Raw genomic sequence first — 22,543 nt, 5'->3', positions numbered from 1 at the left:
GAAAGCTTAATTTGTACTCTTAACCACAAGACTTAGTGGGCCAGAAAACATTAATTCCAACCATTGGCTGTTCGAGAAATGAAGGACGTGTCCATTAATCGTTTGGACTCCCCCGCGCGACGCTGCGTCATGCACACGCGTGAGGCCCGCTGCCGCGCGGGGAGGGGCCGGGGGAGGGCTCCGCGTGCTCAGACAGACCCGGTTCGGGGTGGGAGCGCCAGCCCCCTGAAGGAAGGCTCAGCGCCGAACCCCGACCCCAGCCGACTGTCCCTCGGCTCCTGTCGAGGGCTCCTTCCCCCAGACGACTTATCTGGCGTCGTGGCCACACGATGGAGCTCAATTCCTCTCGATCCCGCCCCTAGCTCATTACCTGCAAGAGCGCTGGAACAAAGCCACGCGGCTCGGCCAGGGAACGCGGCTGGAGCAACGGAGGCCCCCGAAACCCAGCCTGTCGCTTTCGAGATCTCCTTCAAACCAAAACCACGACGAGGCCCTCATAACGCCCCGCGTCGACTCGGCCCGTCCCCCGCGTCGCCGGCATATGACGGCGCTGCCTAATGGGTTCCGTGCAGGGGCAGCCAAGCTGTCAGGGTCGCTTACTGTGACGCACGCACGCCGGTCTTCGGCCTGGGTGTCCTTCCGCGTCGAACAGGCGACGATCGGCGGGAGGGGAACGTAACAGATGGGGGCCTGAACCCGGTCCCCCTCAGTTGTCTCTGTGCACGCTATGGCAATGCCTGCGCTCACCTGGCAGCTACTCCCCAGCATCTGCTGCGCGCCTCCCCTGCGGCTGGGCGCTGGCCAGCACGGCGACAGCCCTGCCCTGTTGCAGCTCAGGCCTGCAGGGACGGCTGGACGTGCACACCGAGGGGGCGGGCTGGGACAGCCGGCAGCACAGCAGAGGGCGGACTCGACCCCGAGCCTGGTATGCCTAAGGCCAGAGAGCGCAGGCTCAGGGAAGCTCGCTCTGGCTGCCCGGGAGACGGGGTGGCCCGGAAGGACCATCCGAGCAGGAAGGGTGGCGGCACGGACGACGGTGTCGATGACGACTGCAGCTCCGGACCCGCGAGGCGCTGCGGGGGCGAGGCAGGCTGTGCGGCGGGCAGGACGTCGAGGCGAGAGGCGGCCGCGTGCCGTCGCGGCAGGCAGGAGGCGCGCCGGCGCGGGGAGAGGATGCGCCTCGTCGGCCTCCGCTCCCCGGGAAGTGCGGAGGGACGACCGAACTCGCTGAGCGGGACGCCGGGTGCCTGGCACAGTCGGGCCGCAGCAGGTGGTCGCTAGGTGGCGGCAGCAGAGCTGGCTACTGGAAGGGGCCCTGACATCGGTCCAGCGCCTGACGCTCACCAGCTACGAGACCCAGGCCCAGCCCCAGGACCCGGCCCCGGATCCCCCGGCCCAGAATAGTCCAGTCCAAACAGCAAGCGGGTGGTGGGTCCTCGCCCTCAGCACCCAGACAGGAGGTTGGAGCCCTCGGCCAAGCACAAGCAGGCCACATGTGCGTCATCAGACGAGGAAGCCCTGGGGACATCCCCAACAGCAAAGGATGTGTCCTGCGAACTCTTCATGTGCAAATGAGGCCTGAGGTTTAATTAGGAGAGCAGCACGAGTTTGTTTACACCGAGTTTGTTTACACGGGATACAAACTGTCAGGCTGCGAACAACCTGTCACAGCAAGGAAGCCGTTGCCCTGCCCTCCTCAGACTTCTGCTGGCACCTAAAATGTGGCGTGAAAACCGCAGGCTCCGAAACGTGGCTTCCTGCAAGTGGCGCGGCCTCGGGGGAGTCAGGGCTTGGGGATGCCCAACGCCCCCAGCCTGGGGGGCCTCGCCCGCTCAGCACAGTCCAGCAAGCTGAAGGGCTCCCCAAGGGAACAGATGGATACCCCCCAAGCTGCCCCCGAAACAGCAGACGGTGAACTAACTCCTCATTCACAGCCACTCTGGCTGGTAAAAGGAGACCCCCACAGAACGGCCGGTGACAGCCCTGCCCGTACCCACCATTCCATGGGGTGCGGTCAGTCACCGGCCTCCCCAAGACCAGGACCAAGCCTGGCCCGGGCAGATGCTGCCCCTGCGCTTGCTGGAGGGGCCTGTGCCCCATCCTGAGACCTAGAGGACGAGGTGCCAGTGACCCTGCGAGGACCCGCTGCGCCCACCTGACCTGGGGGAGTCGCCGGCACACGCGGCTCTCAGGGCCCTGATTGGGATGCAGAGGCTGCTTCCGGCACGTCTGCCGAGGGGCTGCGGCTCGGCACACAGAGGAAGCTTCGAGGCTTCATTTCCGAAGCAGAGGCTCCGGTTCTGAACACAGATAATAAGCCGAACACCCCCGTCAGGAGGGAGACAGACAAGGGAATGTTCTCCAGTAAGCCAAGGACTGAGTGTTCAGACGGAACCGAACTAAATTAAAAAGTGACCAAAAGCTCACACTCTTCAAGGGAAGTTTAGGAATTCGTTTTCAAACTCTTGGTCAGACATGGCTGTCTTCCAGACGTTTTTCAGACAGGCTAGTGAATCAGGTTGGTCTTTATGATAAAGGAGCACTCTGAATTACTTGGTTCGGTGCGGATTTCCTGGGAGCCAGGCTCCGTGCGGGGTCCGAAGGTCCTCGACTGCTCTGCGCCCCACAGTCTCATTAAACAACGTGAGTCTGAGCAGTGGGGTGCCCTGTGGCCCAGGGGGGGAACCCAGCCCAGCCCATGGGTCCACGTGAGCCTCCCAACCCGAGACCCACTGACCCCCAACAGCAAGCGAGGTCCCCGGAAGCTCCATGCACGCAGCACTCCGGCAGGAGACCGGGTGGGGGGCTCGGCAGCAGCGGTAATTAAATGACCGAGGAGACGGCGAGAACTCAAAGGGAGACATGTATTGGCACCGTTTCTTATTACTACTATTGTGATAACACAGAGCGAGAACAGGGCTCCCAGACAAGGAGGAAGCAAGCTTCGGGGCGTTTTTAAATTGGGCGAATTATAGAGAGGTGAGCGATTAAATGAAAATCCATCCCATTACAAATACGGCCTGCAGTTACTGAAATCATATTTTTTCATAAGTGACTCATACCGATAGTGACTCCGAGGTCTTCATAATAGTTTGCAATAAACTCTGTGGGTTACTCACCACTTCCCTCTTGAAAGCTGACATCATGAGCCAGAAAATAGCACTTTGACGTTTCCATCTTCCTTAGTGCGACCGGCTCGGGGGGGTGGGGGCATGACACCCGCCCAGCAGGGCTCAGCCTCGCCGGTGGGCAGGCGAATTAAAGCAAGATCCTGCTCCACACCTGCCAGAGGGGCAACGGCGGGTGTTGGAGAGGGTGTGCAGAAGGGCACTCTGGCAACGTCGAGGCAGGTCAAAGGGCACACGCCGAGGCCCATCGGCCCACCTGCAGGGGTCCAAGAACCGCTCACAGGTGTGTGTGAGGAGGTGCATCTAAGGGTGTTCGCTTGGCAACAGCTCTGCCAACACTGTGACGCTCGTCCCATTAAAGGCCGAGCCTAGGTCCCCTCGCCCTGAATGGCAGCCAGCCTCAGTGACTTGCTTCTGATGGCTAGAATGCAGCAAACGGGATGCTGCCCGACTTCCGAGAGGAAGTCGCAGAGGCGACCAGCTTTGGCCAGCCTCGCTCTCCGGTAGCAGCAGCCTCCATGCCGTGAGGGAGCCCAGGCCACATGCAGAGGCCACGTGCAGAGGCCACGTGCAGCGCTTCAGGCAACAGCACGGCCAGGGAGCTGGCTGGCAGCCAGGGTCACCCTCGGTCACGTGATGACTCTGGCCCCAGCCTTCGAGCCACCCCGCTGATGCCAGGTGAAGCAGAGATGGGCTCTCCCCACCAAGCCCGGGCCAAACTGCAGATTCACAAGCAAAATAAACATACTGAGTTCAGCTGCTAAGTTTGGAGATGCTTTATTACGTAGCAAGAGAAAACTGGAATGCATGCTCACTGCAATACTGTTCGAAAGAGATAAAAGGCAAAAACTACTGACCCTCCCACGAGGAGGGGAATGAATAAACTAGTTTGTTCATACACTGGAATACTACACAGCAGTTAAAAATGACCCAGACAGATGTGTGCTTCTGTACGAAAAAAACCGTAAAGCCATAATGTTTCATGTTTTACAAATTACAAAAGGATATAAAATGTGATGCTATTTCTAGAAATACTACAAATACAAAGTCAGTGTCCCATATGGCTCATGGACAAATGCACGCAGTAACCGTGTGATGGTGTTCCTGCCTCTTTCTGCCACTCTCCTGGGATCCCTGAAGGCAGTGACACTGCTAGCAGTCCCCCACTGTGCACGGTGGGGGGGGGGAGGTGCAGCAGACTTCTCCTTGCAAGACCAACCCCAGGAACCAACAGGCCCCAGGAAAATTCCATTCCCTCCCCCAGTGCACAGGAAGCCGGCACAGAGCAAAGGACGTTCTACCCCGAGGGACGTCCCCAGATGAGAAACCCAGACAAAGGCAACCCCATTGGAAAGGAAGCGGGCTCCTTCTCAGTCCCGAGGCGTGCCGGCCGCCTGCCCCACCCCCGCCCCCATCCCCGCCAGCCTGAACGGCGTTGGAGCCTGGGCTTCGGCCGGCGGTACAGACACAGGCGGCTGCAGATGCGGGGCAGGCGGAAGAAAGGACGTCTCACTTAATGGCCCAAACGCTGGACACACTCCGAGGACCCAACGTAGACAGAAAAACTCTTCCAGTGGCAGAGAGGGAAAGGCAGCTCGGGGGGTGGGCGGGGAGGAGGGGGCGCACGGTGGGGAGAAGGCCAAGGCCCCCAAGGGTGCGGCCAGAGAGGGAAGCAGCCAGGGTCCCTACAGCGTGGCTCCACCCGGGACAGGCCCAGGCCCCTCCACGAAGGTCCTGCTCCCGAGGACAGGGTCTCCTCCACTCGGTGTCCGGTCCCCTGCAGCCTCGTGCCCCGCAGCCGACATGGGGGCGGACACCGCGGGAGGGCGCGACTGGCCACCTTTCCGCTCCTTTCTTTTCTACTTTTTCCTGTTTTCCAAATACTATTACCATAATAAGAAAAAAAAAATTTTTAAATGTTGTTCTTAGTCTTGGCTAGTAATTCTAGCCCTAGGAATCAAGCCTAAGAAAATAACCACACAGACGCTAAATATTATGTACATAACAATGATCATTGCAGCCTTGCCTATAAAACAACAATAAAAAACCTGCTGGAACAAACCTCTGTGTTTAGCAACAGCGATACAATTTAGGAAATTGTGGTAAATCACACGGAAGGCGTGAAAATGGGTAGAGAGTGAGCTTGAAAAACAGAAGCCGAAATGATACATGAATAATGCCCACGGAACTGTAAAAAGTGTGTTCCCAGGGAAAGGTCAAACACAGAGCCCAAGTTGCGTGTCGTGAGCCAGACACTCGAGCCGGCGTGGGACAGCGGAGGGGAGGCGGAGGCCAGCGCTGCCCAGGCCGTGGCAGCTTCGGGGCCTCCGGGCGCCCTCAGAGGTGCTGGCCACGCCCCGGGAATTCTCACACCACCCCAGGACCTGGGCCAGCCTCACACAAAGAACCCAGGAGAAGTTTCCGAACATGGGTGGGTTCATGTATGCAAAACTCCCGGGGGGGGGGGGGGACTCCCGGTAACTGCAAATAGACGTGTTCCCTGAGGATTTAACTCAGGAAGTTTCCGAGCATTTCCATCCCTGGCCCACAACACAAAGCCTCATCGGGCCGCGAACAGCCCGTTTGCAATGCCATGCCGTTTGCGGAAGATTCGATATGAACTTCCACCTCCTTACCTGAGATCTTCCTCCAGCTACAAAAACAACCCTTGATGTCTGTGTCTGAAATTTCTTGCTCAAAACTATAATTATTATATTAATGTGGATGACTGTAAAACTATACTTGGCTTTCTAAATGAAAACACCAGGCTGCCAAACCTTCCAGAAGAAATTAAACCGGTAATGTGTGGAAGCTGATTACCTCCCCACAGACGTTGCCATAGAACATTCCCCCTGTTGCAACAAGGCGAGATGCTGGACTATGTCTGAAACCTCTGTGAATTGCCTAATTATAGTTAATAAGGTCATCGTCTTCCCATGCAATAGCCTTTTCCGTTTTCCAACAGAGCTTGTGACAATTCTAAAACCTGTTCATGTGAAGACCTCCTGAGAGGGCCCCCACAGCACAGGTGGGCAACGGGGGCGGGGGGGCAGGGCGAGAGGCCAGTGGAAAGGGGCAGGCCCGTGGGGAAGGGGAACAGAACTTCCTCGGAGCATGAACTTCAAGGCCAGGGTCCCAAGTGAGAAAAGAGAGGAGAAGCAATGGGATTCTCGGGAGTCAAGGGTGTGGGGACCCCCCAACACCTCACCACGTGGGCCCGGCGCCGGTGGGGAAGGGGCTTCCGCCCCCTCAGCACGCCCAGGGCCCCGGGCTGCCCCGTAATAGCTACACCGTTGCCCACGTTTCTCATTTTTTTATAGGCGCGTGGAAGTCAGGAAGTCAGCACAGGGCTGTCGACTGTGTGTACGACGTACAAAATCACAGGCCGCGAAAAGGCGAGGTGTGAGGACTCCGGTAATGGCCTCCCCAACCCTAAAGACCATGCACGGAGCATCGGTTTCCGGCCAGTGCAGGGGGGCAGGTCGCCAGGACACGCCCGTCCATGCCGGAGAGGGCGGAAATAGACGGCGGCGGTCAGGAACACCTCGGGGTCACTGCGGCCGGGGAGCAGCCGGACAGGAGAGAGATGGCAGCTCTGTGTCTGTCACGCAGACCGATGGCACAGCGCCTTGCAGGGAAGGCGGCGTGAGCAGGCCGCGCTCCCTCCCGGCAGCGTCGGCCAGGGAAAGGCTCGGTCTCTAGCACCCCCATCCGCCAGAGGAGGGAATGCTCAGGCCGCGCCCCCTCCCCTCAGGAGGGAGACGGCTCACGGCCCTGGAGCAGGGAGGGGCGGCTGCTGCAGCAGCCCGGCTCCCATTTCCTCCCCGGCAGGCAGGTCGCCTAGGCCGAGGGAAAGAGCTTGGCCCCGAACCAGGCTCCAAGTCCAGCTCTGGGGCCTGAGGTCCCATGTCGCTTCGGCTCGCTGGGTGACCGGGACACTGTGAAGTATGCGAGGCACGCGGCACCCGCTGAGCATCATGCTAAGGAGGGCCTCCGGGTGTGGCTGCTCCCCCCCCCCTCAGCTGCTGTGGGCCTCGGCAACGCCCACAGGTGACAGGTGGGTGAGGGTATGAGCAGAGGAATGGGCCATGGAACCCACTAGCCAAGCAGCCGTGGTGCAAGGTGACCAGCTTCCCCAGGCCCACGGAGAATGGGGGACCGAGGGGGAGCCAGGCTTGGTTCACCGAGTTTAACAATGCTGCCAAGTCGCTGGTTTTCAGAAATAACGTGGTTTCTAAACCGTCAGCCCGCATCTCAGCCCAGGGCCAACGTGGGTCTTCTAGGTCAGGGTCTGTGAGGGCGATCCTCCCAGGGGTGGGTGTCATGGCATCTTCTCCTCAGCTCATGCCAAGTAGCTCATGCCCATCGAGGCACAAGGTCCCACGTGTAAGTCCCACGTGCATGCTAGACGAGAGACCCCACAGTCAGGGCCCAGCACGGTGCTGCTCCCTCGGGATGAATGGCCCAGAGTCCCCTCTCGGTGATGCAAAGACAGGTGGGCCAGCTGCACATGGCGCTGCAATTTATGAGGGAGAGAGGACTCTCGAGGAAGGTACAGAGAGAAGGGGACCCTGGGGCTGAGTCCCAGCGGATAACGGGGACTTTGCCTAGAGGAGACGGATGCAAAGGATAAAGGCACCAAAGGTCGTGTCATGCCAAGGAACAGTAATCAGACCAGGTGGAAAGGACAGGCACAGAGCAGGGTGGCTGGTGTGACAGGACCAGAAACAGCCCAGGTGACACGGAGTTTAGTTTGCATCCTGTAGTGCTGGGGCTGCATCCTATGTTATAGGTTAGGAAGAAAAAGAGAGAGAGAGAGAGAGAGAGAGAGAGAGAGAGAGAGAGAGAGAGAGAGATTTTATATAAAGGAGCGATCATCGGAATTCACAGAAATCAGTAACAGAAATAACAGCAGTCACCATTTGGTATCCGCCACGTACTAGGAACCGTCACCAGGCACGTCCCTAGTACTGACCCTCACGCCTGCGACAACCATGAAAATACACAGCCCACAGAGGAAGAAACCAAACGGCAGAGAGGGCAGAGAGAACGAGATGAATTCAAAAGAAGATTCGGCGAGCAGATGAAGTCACGCCCTAGTGACGGACAGGACAGCAAAGGTTGAACGATGCATGCTCCGTGCGGCCTGGAACCACATCTCCCCGTCCCCTGACCCTGGACCTGCCGCCTGGAACCACATCTCCCCGTCCCCTGACCCTGGACCTGCCGCCTGGAACCACATCTCCCCGTCCCCTGACCCTGGACTGCCGCCTAGCAGGCATTCCATGAGTTTGGGCGGCGTTTCCGGAGATGTAGAAGGAAAGAAGGACAGCGGCAGGGAAGGGGGGAGGGGGTGACACGGCCCGTTGTGCTAGGGCAGCTAGAGGCAGCGCCAAAACTTTGCGGTCTCTGAGGTACCGCCCTGACAGCAAGCTGACAAGTTAGTGTGTCACAGTTTCATACAGACTGGAGGAAGATACAGACTCCTGGGTCAGAGACAAAAACAATTGATTACTTATGGCAACAGTAGCAGCCAATGCTGCGCCCGTTCCCCAAGCCCTAACGCCCGCAGGGGAGGCGAGGCGGGCCGGGTGCCACCTGTACGGGGAGGACCCTGACAGCAGGAAGCCCCGGTCTACTAGAAGGGGCTGCTGGCGAACTTGCCCGACCTTTGTTCCGGAGGAAAACATTGTCTTCATTACCCAGGAATGTAAGTAAGTCTGCTCCAAATAGAAATAAGATATCTCTATCTTCCAAAGCTGCCTGCTATACAAACATCCTTGAAAAGATAGGCCGGAGTAAATTAGCTGTTCATGGCTTTGCTCAGAAGACCATGCAGAAATGTGAGAGGCCCCAGAATTGTCTCCCGGCAGGCACAGTGCACAGACAACAGCGTGCCTCCCGCCTCCCCCGCACATGCACCCTCAGGCTGCCCACTGCCCATCCATCCCTTCACCTCCCTGTGTGTGTGTGGGGGGGGGGGGGGCGGTTCCATGGGAAGTAACCTCACAGGGAGACCTGATCATACATCATGAACTGGGCAGGTCACCGTGGGTCGTCACTGCCCAAGGCTACGACTTATTTAGTTTGCCAGCCCCGCCCGCTGCTGCTGGGCATCCAGGTTAACAGGCCTTTGAAATACTAGAAGTGACACCCCTGGACAGGGGAGTAACCCCCAAAACGGCGCCTGGTCTTGTTAATTGTCCAGTAATCCAATCCCCGCCTTGCCTTCCCCCACCTCCGGCTCCCTCCTTAATTTCCAATGCATAAAAGAAGCTGCAAAACTGTTATTCTCGGGGGCATTTGAGCCCTTGCTCCTGCCCATGTAGTCAATTTGGCTCAAATTAACTCATAAAAATTCTCTACAGGTTTGGATGTTTCTTACATCAACAGCCCCTTCTCTTGTTTGTTTAGAAAACAAAACTAACATTTCTTTGCCCACGCCACGGGGCAGAACCGAAGTGAGCCTCAGTCTGCGGCCACGTCACCATGAACGTGCCTGATCGCGTCCGATCTCGGAAGCTAAGCAGGGTCGGACCTGGTCGGTACTTGGATGGGAGACCACCTAGGAAGACCAGGTGCTGTAGGCGTTTAAAAAAAAAAAGGGTGGGGGGAGCCTCAGAGAAATAAAGTAACAGGCGCAAAGCCTCCTGGGTCTCCCAGTTCCATACGTAGCACCTGGAATCACCTTTGACTCCCAGCATGATCCAATCCATCCCCAAGGTCAGCCATTCTGTCCCCAAAACATGCTCAGCGCCAGGCCCTTCCCACCACCCCCCATCACCCCTGCCCAGCCACTGGCCCCGTGACTTCTCAGGGACTCAACGATAAAGGAAACATCTTCTCTAAGAACGGCTGGAGGACAAGCCTGGACGTGCACCCCACCTCCTGGCACACTGAGATCCTGCCCGGCTTTGCCCGGGCTCCGCTGTGTCTACCTCACGCTCCTGAGCCCCGACACTTCCAACCTCGGCCTGCACGTTATTTTTCCGTGGGTTCTCCCCTGCCCACCAGCCATTTTTCTCTGCGTCTCAGTAAATAGCACTGTGCCACCTATAATTACCTTGTTAATGGATTAATTTATTGGCCTGTGAGCTAGGTACAGCCCCGGCACGGCGCCCGGCGCCTGCAGGCCGTCGGGCAGTGGCTGCTGTTTTCGATGTCCCCCCCGGCCTGGGCCTTCCGCGTCAAGCGCCAAAGAGCAGCCTAGTAGCATTCTACGCCCTCCAGCCGCCCAGCGGACGCCCCTGAGCCTGTCCAAACTCCAGGATCAGCCCCCAGAGAGCGCCCTGCGGCCTGGGACCAGCGCTTACGCGTCTGATGGAGGTGGCTCCAGCTTTTCCCTAATCTCAGTGGCTGCCATCTCCCAAATCACTTTAAAAACAGACGTTTAACTATCTCCCTCTGGAAACTCAGAAGGGCTCTGGCCTCGAGTATTCTTATTTTAAAACACTTCTTTATGAAATGGTAAACTTTTGTGGCTACCGCAAACAATTAAAATCGAGAGAGGTCCATGGAGAGATGGAAGCGGGCTGGGTAATTATTATCCACAAAACCAATGAGAGAGAACAAATGTATTGGGCCAAAAATCTAATAAAATAAGTATGAGAATGCCGGCACGGCTCCGCGGGAAGCAAATTACTCTTCTGCATCTTCGCAGACGGGACACGGGAGAGGCAATTTATTAACATGTGCCGTGTTGGCCTCGACAGTAACCTGCATCCCTACAGTACTTAACTCTTACCCGGGAAACTGCTCACTTAACTTGCATTAGGACACGCAGGGCCAACGTAGGCTTGCTAGTCACCGCTTCAAATTCAATTTAAAGGGATCCCTGTTCCAATTTCCTGTAGAAAGTTACTCCGTGTTCTAATACATCAGTGTCAGGAAAAGCGGCCTTTACTTTATTTCTTCTCATTATTCATACGGCCAGGGATCACCCAGACCGATGTCTCCTCCTTTGTGCTCCTACCTGCAACGATGGGCCTTTTACTTGTCATCTTTCCAGGTGCCAGCTGCTCTGAGGTCTCCCTTTCCCTCAAAAGCACACCCTTCACTTCCTGGGGGTCTCTGCGTGGTGACAGCTTGTGATCATGACACTCGCGTTTAACTGCCAGTGCTTCTAACTGATTCGCATTCTAAAAAGCAAGGCAGAGTTGGAAAGCAGGAGGACCAGCCCCAAGCCACTCTGTCACCTTAGGCCGGACCCGTCTCCCAAAGGCCTGTCTCCTCATTTGTAAAATGACAGGCTGGGCCCGGATCACTGAGTCTCCAACTCGATAAGCCACAGAGCCATTTGCTCCAAGGCGGACGTGTGAGGGAGCCCAGTCATAAGACCAGTAACAGCTGAGCCACTGGGGGAGTGGTCTCAAGCCCTCCAGCTCACCGTCACCGGAGGCAGCCCCCCAAAATTCCATCATGCCCTTGGAGCCCCCAAAGCACTGGTTGCAAACCACTGATCTGCGTTATCGCAACAAACCCCTCAAAATTAAGTCTAGTGCTCCAAATTTGCTTTGCAGAAGCTAAACATTCTTAATAAGACTATAATGAAGAAATAATTCATGCATTTTATTTCCTATTTAATGCATTTATGTATTTTCTAAAATGGGCATACATTATTTTAATAATCAGAAGAAAACAAACATTATTAAAAAGAAAATAATTCACACAGCTTTAAAAAAACAAAAACAAAAACAAAACAAAAACCACCCGTGGCACAAAGACGCGCCGGAAGGGTCTGCGTAGCTGCCAGCGTCATCCGCCAGTGCTAACTGCTAATGACTCTCGTCCCTTTAGAGCCGCCAAATATCAGGAGTGTTTGGAAAAGGTCTGCTGAGTCACCGACGCTCCGCTCTGTGGCTCTCGGCTGCGTCAGAGCCCTGTGCAGGCCTGCGGAAAGATTCATCATCCCCCGTTCGCCCTGGGCTTCAGAGGCTTGGGGGGGGGGGGGCGCGGAAGAGGGGGCACTGGAGGGAAAAGCAACGCCGCTGCGGGGGTGGGGGGCTCGGCCCGGTGGAGAACTTGACGTTTCCACAGCTCGGATTTCTGCAGCCCCAACACCCACCACACGGAGCTGAGCAACATTGGAATTCAATAAACGTAAAAATGGGTTTTCAGTAAATGGAGGCATTTTTAAGCCCCTAAATTTTAATCACATTTATAATGAAATCTCGGGAGTCTACAGGCAAGGAGGGGAGCTAAGTCGGGGTTAAGACAAGCCCACCCCTCTCTGCTCTATCGTAAGGGCCTGGTTAGCACAGAAGCCTCACGAGGTCTCTCCACGGGGTCCCCTCTAGTCCCCCACAAGCCAGTCCACGGACTTCCCATGGCTCTGGTTCCCACAGGAAAATCTCTATGTTCCCCCCACGCCCCACACAGCCCCTGCGGGCCACCGCCACGACCACCGCTCCCCGAGATGCAGGCGTCAGCTCTCTGCCCGCCAGCCTCAGCCTGCTCGGCTTCTCCTCGCCCCCAGGGCCAGCTCGAGGGTCAGGACCACGTGCTCCCCGGCATGTGGTTTACACCAGCCCAGGGCCCTTCCTATGGCCCACCTCGTCTTATTCGTCTGGACACTCACAGGCACCCCAAGTTCTCAGGGGAGGGGCTGGCCCCAGTCCAATCTCCCACACCCAGACTCAATCTAGTGAAACTGGGCCTTAGGGGCTGTTTGGGCACTAAACTGTGAAACCGCGGTCCCCGCTCTTATTAATTTTATGCTTTAGGGGACAGCTGCCTCCAAAGCCTGCAAAAGCACAGAGCCGGAGCTCCCAGGGCGCACGCGGTCTGAAGGCTTCTCTGAAATGCATGCAATGAGCAGCCCCAGCAGCTGCTGCCTCGAGGCGCGGACGTGCGAGGAGCCCGGCCTGTTAGGGGAACCCCAGGCACCAGTTCCCACCAAGGGCACCCTGAAGAAGAAAGGGAGGCGACTGAAGACATCTGCGTGCCCCCCAAACACCCACCAGCCTGGCCAGAACCCACCAGCCGCCACCAGGAGGCGGACTCGACACCCGCCATCTCCCCCAGGTGGGAAGATGGCTAGGGCTGTGAATGGAAAGCCTTCCTTCGCCACCTCCCGGACTATGAGAGCTAGGCGGGCCTGGGGGTACCCAGGGGCGGGGCGGTTCGCATGTCAGAAGAGGACAGTTACCACCCAAAAGGTGAGCACGTTGGCAAAACCTGAAAGCAACTTTGCAGGACTATGGGACACAATGCACATTAGCTGTCTGCGTGCAGAGCGTGTATCACGACCCGATCCTCAGGCACCCACTGGTTGCCACCAAGTGTTAACACAGGCTCCGCCCGGCACCTTCCTCTGCGAGGACGTGGCCTCCTGCGCCTGCTGCCACCACCCTGCTGCCCCCACACCAGGAACCCCTTGGGGTTCCCCTAACAGGCCGGGCTCCTCGCACGTCCGCGCCTTTGGTTCTGCTCGGCAGCCTCGGCTGGAGAGCGATTCTGAACCCCAAGGAGGAAGAGAGGAGGAAGTTAAGACGCGGGGGCCACCTACGGGTCCGCGGCTGTCTTTAAGTCATGTGTCGGGCCGGCCCGGCTCCCCGCGGCCCGCCCCTGCCTTCTCCGTCGCCACGGTGGGTGTCACTCGTTCACTGCCCCCCCCCCCAAAACGCAATGCCAGCACCCACTCTGGAAGGCGGAGAGCACAGGAGGTGCGAGCCCCGGTCCCGATCTTAAAGGACGCAGTCCCGGGGGACATGGAGGCAGGTCGGGGGGCTGCACGCACGTGACGGGCCCTGATCAGCTTGGAGATAAACAGGGAGGGGAATTAATGAAGCCGGCACTGGGTGGCGAGCCACCCGAAGCACCCGGAGCCATCCAGGTGCGTCGCCTGCTCTTCTCCGAGCGCTTCGCACTGAACCAGTCGCCATCGGCTCACGTCTTCATTCCTTCAACTGGAAAATGAAGGAAAAAATGCCTACGCGTGACCCCGGCGAAAACCTCGCATACGGAGAATGCCCAGCCAACGGCAGCTGCTTTCGCTGCCTCTGTCGTCTCGCTGAATGGTCCCCACACCTCCTGGGTGTGCCAAGAGCAGGGACCGCACCTGCCTGCTGCTCCTTAATCAGGCCCACCCCGGCAACAGCGAACAGTCCAACTGGCCCCGAAGCCGGAGGCTCCATCTGGGACACACCTGGGACACACCTACCAACGCGGGCATGAGGACTCCCCAGCCTCCCTGCTGCACCCTCAGCTTTGAACTTGGGCCCCACACATCTTCCCTGAGCTGGAACCTCAGAGCCTTGTGAGAATCCAAACGTCTGATTTACATCTTGGGGTCAGCATGGGAGAGCGGAAAGCACACGGGCTCCGGAAGGAAACGGGCCTGGGCTCCATCCAGTCCCAGCTCCACCGCTTGCTAGCAGGGTGCTCCCGGCTTGTGAGCCCTTGGGTCCCCAACTGCAGGCGAGCATGCCATCAGCACTGCAGAGGTCTTGTGTACGTGGTGCCGAGCACTGAGCTGAGCACGTGGCAGGATCTCAGCTAGTGGAAGCTGTCGTGGCTACCAAAATTCAGCCTCGAGGGGCCAGCCACCTTGAGTTCTCGCGATACCAGGTGCAGCCCGTGACAAAGCCCGCACCAGCACCGCCGCCTCCTACTCACGGCGGAATTAACTTAACGCTCCATTTGGCAGTGCTTCCCCAAGCCCGCCATCCATCCCGACTCCGGGAAGCTGCCGGGCAAGCACACTGATTGCCACAGCCGTCTCGATGGAAGGCCCAGGGCCAAGCACTGCAATGTGTGTTTCGACCAGAAGGGCAGGCTTCCCACTCGGATCCTCCTTCCTCCCAGCCGGCTTCACTCTGGGCCACGAATGGGCTCCTCAAAGTTGAGTTAATCATCAGTCATTAATGGAATCCCACCTCCAGGACAATTGTACATTATCCTTTCCAAATGGTGCACATTCATTCTCCACCTTTAATTTGTTAACACCGGGAAGGAACCAGGAGCGACCATGCCGGGGCCGAGCCCTGGGCATCACTCGGGCTGCCGTCTCGATGCCTGTCCCCAACGGCCCTGGAGGCTGAGCGGCACCAGCCCCAAGGAACAGGGGAGAGGCTGAGGGCCTTCCCTGGGCCCCAGGTAGAGAAGACCACAGCTCAAGGACAAGTCTGCCCCGTGCCCTGCAGGAGCCCCACCGATCCCAGTGACTCCTATGGCTTCTGCCTCCAGTTCAGTCCCTCAGTGCTTGGCCATACATGCTTTGGCTGAAAAGGCAGCCAGGCCATTTCAATTCAGCTGAGCCCAAGCCAGCTCTGCTGCCTGCCCCGGGGCTGAGTGCGCCCAGGGAGCAGAGGTGAGCGAGGAGTGGCTCCTCCAGAACCCAGGCAGAGGACTGGGGACAGAGGACGGAGGCGAGGGAGACCCGTTTTTCTCTGCACAGCCTTTGGTCTCTTGAACGTTGTACCAAATTCATATATATCTACTCTTCGAAATCAGTTTTTAAACTAAATAGGGAAAAAAGGAGGCTTCCCACCGAGGGGACTTACGATCAAATACGGGAGATAAGATTCGATCTACGGGGTAAAGTTTAATTCCCCCGACTACCATTTACTGGGCACTTTTCACGCCGAAGTCCTGAGCCGGGCAGGACAGGTGCACAAATGGCGTGAAACTCGACGGTCAGTTCCTCCGAGGGGGACCTTCACGACACGGGGTGCCCTCCCGGCAGGTCTCCCCAAGGGCCACCCCCGGGGCGTCCTGTTTCACCCCGTGGCCCTGCCCCGTGGTGGCCACGAGGTGTTCGTGCCTTCTCTGCTCGCTGAACGGCTTCCTCCGGGGTCGCAGGGAGAGAAAACCAATTTGGAATCGAGAAAGTTCATTTCGGTGACTGCAGGAAGAGTTGACGGGGGGGGGGGCGCACCTGAAATCCTCCCATTACCTCATCTAAAGCTAGTCTGGAAGCCACAAGAACACTCGGCTCAAAAGAGCCTCGGAGGTCACAGCGGCAGCCCCGTGTTCCCAGCGAGGAGCCGCAGCCCGCGCTGCCTGCCTTGCCCGGGGTCTCGGCCGGGGAACAGCCGATCCACGTGAGAACTCCTGGTCCCTGACAGCCAGCTCATCGCTCTCGCCATCCCCCGTGGCCCGCCTGTCTCATCTCGCAGTAATAACCTCACAAAGAAATGAGTCACTTGCTTGCCCAGATCATGCCTGTAAAGTCGGGGTTGTTTTTTTTTTTTTTCCAAAGGAAAAAGCAATAACAAAGAAAAGGGGAAAAGAGCATCTTAAGTAAAGACTGTCCTTCCTGACATGATGGATGGAAAGCTTTTGGGCGTGAGATGGAATGGTGTGTGATTACACCAAGGTAATAATGGCTGTCATGTCAGGAGAGCAGATGTCACTACCTTTTGACAGAGGGCACTTGGGAAGAAGAGGTTACAAACATAAAGCTTTTCCTGTGCTTTCTGAGGGACAGGACGATAATTCACCGGGACTGGCGAGATCCGTTCCAGGCAGCATCTGTGCCATAAAGAGGGGCTCAGAAAACCCCCACACCTCTGCGAGCATTCGTGGGGGCGGCGGTAACAACTGGGTTCTGAAAGCCTCGCACGACTGCGCACAAGTACTTTCCGGCACTTACCGCTCCTTCGCCAGCACCTGCTCAAGCCAGTCCCACCCCAGGAACGTCCACCAGGTGCAGGGCTGAAGCCCCTCCCGGGAGCCTGTGTTGACTGGCAGGGGCCTCGTACGGAGAACCAGGTGGGCTGGGTGGGCAAAGGCCGCCGAGGGCCCGGCTGGCTCCTGGTGATGAATGGCCCCTGCTTCTTGTCGTCACTAGTCCTTTTCAGTTCCTCTCTGTGAACGTGTTTTTCTATTAGAATCAGAAACTAAGTCAAAAGTCAAAAAAAGAAAAAAAACTTGAACTTTTTCCTTTTTTTAAGGACAAGAACTCGCTGTTATTACAAAGCCACAGGGAGAAAGAAGTGGTCAGTTCCAGCAGGAGAACGGGGGAGAGCCCTGCAGGGGAGATGCAACTCGAGGCAGCATGAGAGGGCAAGGACTTGCCGCGCGGGGAAGTGGGGACCTGGCATCCAGGTCACCTCGGCCAGCACTATGGGTGGGACAGGAAAGCCTGAGACGCTGGGAGGAAGACAGAGGTTAGAATCCCTGGGTGAGACTGGTCTCGGGCTCGGAAATACCCAGAGAAGGTGATGAGCAAGGAAAAGCTTAATTAGGTGGTGCCAGAGGCGGTCCGCGCGGGACCGAGGCCACCAGGAGGCCGACAAAAGCCGGGACACCGCTACCGCTCCGCAGAGCAGAGGCCGCGGCCACTGGGGTGGGGAGAGGCCCCACCCGCCCAGGAAACCGGGTGCAGCCGCCAACGCGCCCAGGAGGCCCAGAGGAAATATTATTGCGAGACAAAAAGTGAATTATGAAATCCGCAAGCAATAATTAGTTTAAATTACTACTTCTACTTGAATAATTAAACACGCTTATTTTCACTCACTGATGTTTTATTCATTACCATACATCTTTCCTGAAAGTTGTTTTTAACAGTGAATATTCTTTTATTTGCAAAGAGCCCACAGAGATTTACTATGCTAATTCCAAATCTTTCTTTTAAAATAAAAACAACAATAACAAAAACACTCCCGATTATAATCCATTAGTGACTGCTGTGTGGGGTCCATTATCAACTTAAGTCATAGCAACTGGTTAGAAATACCGTGGGTAGTTGCAAAGTTATTCACACACCAAAGCCGCCCTCCTTTAAAATTCACTGCTGAAAAGGCGATATTTAAATAAGCTTAAAACGATTATGAAAATAAAAAGACCTAAGTACAGGAAGACCGCTTAAGAGCAGACAGAAAGCGGGGTGCGCTTCTCATCACACCCTCTAGTAATGAGAACGTTTCCGTGTTTCCACAAATGACGTTTGGATTTTATAAGTCTTATTTTTACGCCCCGAATCCAGGATGCCGTAAGCACAGTAACAAAGGCTTAAGGTTTTTATTAAGCAAAGCTACCTTTGGGAATAAGTAGCACTTAAACATAATCCATCAACCACCTCTCCCCTGCGGGGCTCTCGGCTGGTGCTGGCTGAAGGGCCGAACTCCAGATCCTGGCTAACGCCATAAGTCAGCCGGCCACCGAGGAACGGCGAGGAACAGTTCTGCCGCCAGTCTAGACCAGCTCCGCGGAGGCCCCCAAGCCCGCAGCCTCTGGAGGGACCGACCACAGAGCCTGTTTGACGAGCACGCGCACCCTCACATACACACACGCACACACATGCACATGCACACATGCACACACAGGCATGTGCACACGCACGCACACATAGGCATATACACACATGCGCACACGCATACACGCATGTACATGCATGCGCATGCGCACACGCATACGTACACACACACGTGCGCGCGCGCGCACAGCCCTGCTACTCCAGTTCTGGATGGGCAGGTCCTCACGGCATGTTTGTGGAGTGAAACTAAGTATCTGAAGATCTATCCAGGCCCCAACTATGTTTCTCCCCCCCCCCCCCCCCCCCGCCGTCCTTTAAAAGCCCTCAGGCATCCGTGCCAGGGAGTCCCCCAACCCGGAGCCCACCGCCCACATGCAGCTAGAGTGCAGCTGAAGTCTGTCCCCGGCCCTGCAGCACCCCCGGCTCCCTGCCATTAACATAAGTAAATTCAGTGGAGTATGTTTCACACGGTTACAACCAGTCTCTGGAGCAACAGGCAAGTGTGTTACTCAAGTTCTGAAGTTTCCAAATAAAAAATGACCATCTACTAGACAGAATTATGAGCTGCAGCACAGGTCTGGCCTTTGGAAAATGAAGGGACCCCGGAGGCCACGGGCCACGGCCTGGCTGCTTCCAGAACTCAGCGTTATCTGCGCCGTCATCCTCAGAGGCATGGAGAGCAGAGCGCGCTTCTGCTGGGCTGCTGTTTCCGTGGCAACAGCTTTACTGGCCTGTCACAGGGGAAGAAATGAAAGAAGGGAATTGAAACTGGAGAGGGAGACGGAAGAAGAAAGGGGAATGGAAAGGAGGAAGGCAGAGCGCAGTCGGGTGCAGGCGCGACGTGGGGGAAAGGGAGCAAAGCAGGAGGGAGAAAGCAGAGGAAAAGACAGGGAGGAAAGGGTGACAGACAGGAGGAAGGAAGGGGAGGCGCGGCGAGGGACCTCGCCAGCAGGCACCCCTGTCCGGGAAAACCACCTGCGGGCGGACGCGCACCTGTGTGCACGCAAAGACAGCTTCGCTCGTTAAACGTAACACGTTCAACTCAGTTTCTACCTCAAGACACTCTCAATTATCCAGCCAACGGGAAAGCTGTGTAAGCCCGTCGGCAGGGTGAGGGGCTCTGTCTCGAAACGCACCAGCCTTGACATTAGCTCAAAGGTCTGGCTAACTCAGACCCAGAAGGGAAAAAAAATGGAAAAAAGGAAAGGAATAGGGGCCCTGTCATCACTGGGCGGCAACACTGAGGGGCGGGGGCCTGCGACGCTCGGTGAGTGAGTTCCCAGTCTCGTTAACGCGCGAACCTGCGGGTCGCGCTCAGGCTTCCACAAGGAAACAGGTCTTGAAAACCAAAAGGTGTCCAGGCTGCGCTCTGCTGTGGGGACCCGACACGGGACACCAGCCAGGGACCGGGGGGAGGAGGGTGTCTCAGAACAGGGAACTTGGCATAAGGGGCCAGGATGAGATTCAGTCCACTCCCTGACCCCCACCCCCACCCCAAAGACAAATCAAATCATGAACAAAAATAGCAAGGGCTCCAAATACGACGTGGACCCCGAAACAGAGAAGGGACGTTAGTGGAACACCGGGTGATCTCCAAACGCAGCCTCCGGCTCGGTTAGCAGAGTCGCACTGGCGCGGATTTCCCAGTTTGGATGGGCGCACGGGGTTACGGGAGGTGTTGGCGTCTCGGGAAGTTGATGACGGGCGTATGGGAACCCTCGGATCACCCCTGCAACTCTCCCATAAAGCCAAAATCATTTTTTAAAGTTAAAAAAAAAAAAAAAAACAAGGGCTGTTAAAAAATAAGACTCCTGTTTTTCTAACGATTTATCTTTTTCATATAAAACCAATGCCCTTGATAGGGTTTAGCGACCATAAAGTTTTACTGGAACGCTGGCTGAAATGTCAGCGGAAGGGAATCGTCACGCTCCAAACGTGCTGGCGGCGTCCATGAGGATTACGAGCCCCCGGGCACCACGGGGCAGGCGCTCTGTCCCCCGGAAGCGGGACCGCACTCCGCCCTGCCGCCGGGCAGGTCTTCTGCAGACGGCCTTGCTCCGCTGGCGCCGGCGTCCACCCGCCTCTCCCGTGGCCTGGCAGGTGGCCAGCGCCAGCGCGCGCCTCCGCACCCCCGGCCTCCGCACAGGCGCTTCCCTCTGCCCTTCCACCTCTGAGCTGCTGGACAATTCCTCCCGTCCTCTGAGACCCCTGGTGACTCTCGCGGACACTGTCCCCACCCCGGGGCCGTCCCTCGTGCCCACGGCACTTTATCCCCCACCCGACCAGAGCAATCACGATGCCGCAGGACCAGTATCTGTGTGCCCGCTGCTGCTGTTCCCTCCCCAAAGAGGCGAGGCGTCTTTCAAAGAAGGGTAAGACACCCTCGGCCATCTCTGTAGCCCCCTCCCCTGCCCAGCACCCAAGTCTCACAACCCATGCTGAGTGAATTAAAGGCTCCGAGTCAAGAATGCAAGCAATTCTTTAAAAGAGAAAACACCCGCAACAATCTCCCATCTCCTGTTCAAAGGTCAAAACGGTTCCATTTGTGAGAAGTGAAGGAAGCGGACCCTTCTGAAAGAAACAGCCTCTGCTGCGGAGCGCCGGGCCCGCGTCCACCGACGGCAGAAGCGCGGCACAAGGACCCTCTTCCACCGGGAGGCTGAAAAGCTTTTCAGAGGCTTTCGTCTCCTTGACAACAGTATTGCTGGAGACAAGCAGGAAAATAATTAAAAAGTATGTTCCCTTCGCTTCAAACTCTGTAGTGTTTTTAAGCAATAACGAACAGGTCACACACTCAGCGCGGACAGCGTGGAGGGCACGCAGGGGCGCCCCGCCTGCCGCCCCCGCCGGCGACACCTCCCCGTAACGGGGCCCGCGTGAGGGACTGAGCCATCTGGCCAGGGCGACACCCAGCACGGCGTCACAGCCCAGACAGGTCGGGGTGGCGAGCGCACTGCCAGGAGCCAGGCCCGGGCCACACGCCGGCACACTCACTCCCCCCAGCGCTCCTCCGAGCTGGGCGAGCTCCTCTGTCACCACTGGGCAGGAGGGGAGCTGAGGTGCAGAGAAGGGAGTGAGAGCCAGGCGGTCCGGCCGGGCGGCGGCAGCCACCCCCCCCCCCCAGCCCCCGGGGAGCGCCTGTGGACTCCTCGGCTGACCCCCCCCCGCTCCGAAAACGCCCCCCAGATCCCGCTCTGCCCCCCATCTCATCTCGACCCAATCCTGGCCCTTTCCCGAGCGCTGCCATCCTGCCAGCCCACGCCCCCACGCCCCGACGCCCCCACGCCCCCCACGCCCCCACGCCCCCCACGCCCCCACGCCCCACGGCCCCACGCCCCCACGTCCCCACGCCCCCACGGCCCCACGCCCCACGCCCCCACGCCCCCACGCCCCCACGCCCCCACGCCCCACGCCACCACGCCCCCCACGCCCCACGCCCCCACGGCCCCCCCAAGTTCCCCCACGTCCCCACGCCTCCACGCCCCCCCCCCACGCCCCCAACGCCCCACGCCCCCCACGCCCCACATTCCCAACGCCCCCACGCCCCCACGCCCCACAATCCCACGTCCCACGCCCCCACACCCCCCGCCCCCCCACGTCCCCACGCGCCCCCACGCCCCCCACACCCCCACCGCCCCCCAACGCCCCCCGCCCCCCACCCCTCGCCCCCACGCCCCCACGCCCCACGCCCCACGCCCCCACGCCCCCACGCCCCACGGCCCCACGCCCCCACGCCCCCACGTCCCCACGCCCCCACGCCCCCACGCCCCCACGCCCCACGCCCCCACGCCCCACGCCCCACGCCCCCACGCCCCACGCCCCCACGTCCCCATGCCAGGCGCTCGTGCTGGCTTCGCACGGGCAGCCAGGACGGGGCTGTGGGAACAGCGCTGTAGCCCGGTCGGCTCGGGGCCTGATTTATGTGCCGCCGCCTCCTTTCGGGGTGGCTCCTCATGCTCTGATTTGTTTTAACAGCTTTACCGTATTCGTATCTTTTATTGTAAGCCTCCTCAAATCCTTTCTGGATTTATGATTTATAAATAAATAATAAATAAAAACACACGAGCTGCCAGCACCGGCCGAGACCGTCGCCCGGGAGAGTCAACGCGCACACTCCGGCAGGCGGGCAGCGACAGTGGCTCTGAGTCTGCGCCGGCTCCGCCTTCCGAGCCGCTGCCCCAGCCTGGCCGTGCCACGGGGACGCCACTGCACAGAC

The 22,543-nt window shown here is 58.0% G+C and overlaps 1 protein-coding gene and 1 pseudogene across 11 annotated transcripts in view; one reads left to right on the top strand and one right to left on the bottom strand.

The window, feature by feature from the left end:
• Positions 1-22,543, bottom strand: part of WDR25 (WD repeat domain 25) — a 117,765-nt gene that overhangs the window by 77,317 nt on the left and 17,905 nt on the right. The gene's annotated exons all lie outside the window — the stretch shown is intronic.
• Positions 9,600-9,718, top strand: LOC118601362 (annotated as a pseudogene).

This window comes from Rousettus aegyptiacus, unplaced genomic scaffold (genome assembly GCF_014176215.1).
Source record: "Rousettus aegyptiacus isolate mRouAeg1 unplaced genomic scaffold, mRouAeg1.p scaffold_m13_p_3, whole genome shotgun sequence".
Classification (NCBI taxonomy): domain Eukaryota; kingdom Metazoa; phylum Chordata; class Mammalia; order Chiroptera; family Pteropodidae; genus Rousettus; species Rousettus aegyptiacus.
The sequence above is the reverse complement of the archived record's forward strand: the minus strand, read 5'-3'. Positions and strand labels throughout refer to the sequence as shown.